The following is a 1737-nucleotide window of genomic DNA, read 5'->3' on the forward strand; positions in this document are numbered from 1 at the left end:
GTTGGGACCGGGGGGGGGGGGGGGGGCGGCTGGAACTACATTAGAGTGAAACCAAGAAGGGAATGGGGAGGGGAGAGCTGGACTTAGGGATGAATGGGAGGCCTCCCTAGTAGAGAGGGAATCAGTCAAGGGCCTCAGCTGGGTTCCAAATCAACTTCATGACATTGGAGAGTCCTTCCCTGCCAGTTTTCTTATTTCTCACAGCCTGTGCGCCCACTCCAGTGCCCTGCCCACACACTTTCCTGTTTGGCCCTTGACACTTTGGGCCTGGCCACATACCCCATCCCACGAGTGCTCTTTTCAGCTGGAGAGGGAAAGAGGTGCTGGTTCCTTTCCAGACATGCTTATGTATAAGTGAAGAGGCAGGTAAGGTACTGCCTTCTAACTCCTGCATCCTCAGGAGGGGAAAAGGGAATGGGAAGTAAAGAGGGAACACATGGCCCCAGGGAATGGGTCCTTGGAGACTCCCATCCTCTCTTCCCCCTCACCAAGTGCCCAGGAGACCCCTGGCTCAGACCAGCCCAAGGCCTTGCCCAGTGGCAGGGGAGTGGGACACCACACTCCACCTCAATGTCATTTGACTGCCCCCGTCCACCCCACCACCCTGATCTTCCACCACCTCTCCGGCTGCCCCTGCCCTCCATCACAGGCAGCACAGCCGGGCAGCTCTTATGCCATTTTCTACACTGTGCTTCATGAGTAGAACTTTCTTGCACTAGTCCCTATGACTGAGTCTCCAAGCTGGTTTCCTAGTAATCCCCCGTCCCTTCCTCCCTTACCCAGCTATGATTCAGTTGTCTCCACCGCCACCCCCTGCCCCTCTTGCCCCTGCCTCTGTGTTTCGGTGAGAGTCTTTGTATGTGTACTGCTTTCTGTTTTGTTGCATTGTGGAGCAGAGGCCTCTCCGCTCTTGTTTAACCCCATAAAGAAATAAATGGTAAGACTTGGTGATGTCCCTCCCTTCATGGCTTTGTTCTGCGGAATCAAGCTTGCTGTTTGAGGAAATAGTGTGGATTGCAAAAGGGATGGGACCAAAGGATGCTGACCCTGTGCCCAGCCCCCTGTCGGTTCAAATGTCAGGAGAAAAAAGGATAAACTCTGTGGTAGACCATTCTAGACAACCAGCTATCTGCAAGGATCAGGGAGATAACTGTAAGGAGCGAAGTGGGCCAGGCTGGAAAAGGTACAGACTCAAACGTGAGTGGGGAGAACTGCAGGGCGTGTGCAAAGGGGGCAGCTGGAGCCCAGGTCTTGTGGGAATGTGGGCCCAGTGTTCTCAGACCTTATTCTTCAAGGGAACTCAGGACTCAGAATTCTGACGTGAATCTCCCTAATTCCTAAAAGTTGGCTCAAGTCTAGAAATAAACCAACCAACCTACCTCCTGTGGGATAAACATGTCTGCAGGCCCCGCATGGCCTGGGGATTACCAGTTCACCTGCGTTGCAGCCTTCAGTTCTAGACTACCAGCCCTGTCTCCTACACCACTTCACCAGGCCCATTTTCCCACCACAGGACTGAAGGGCACTCAGGAAGAACTGCTGGAGGGGCTACAGAAAGAGTCCTTGACCACTACAACCTCTTTCACATAAACAGGGGAAAGGAGAGCATGGTTAGGAAGTTCAGCAGCCTGACTAAGGTGCCAAATTACTTTCCCAGGAAAACACGAGTACCCCAGCTCTCCCCAAAGCAGCATAACATGAAGGTTAAGGCATGGTGTCTAGAGTCAGACTGTATAA

This window comes from Cynocephalus volans, chromosome X (genome assembly GCF_027409185.1).
Source record: "Cynocephalus volans isolate mCynVol1 chromosome X, mCynVol1.pri, whole genome shotgun sequence".
Classification (NCBI taxonomy): domain Eukaryota; kingdom Metazoa; phylum Chordata; class Mammalia; order Dermoptera; family Cynocephalidae; genus Cynocephalus; species Cynocephalus volans.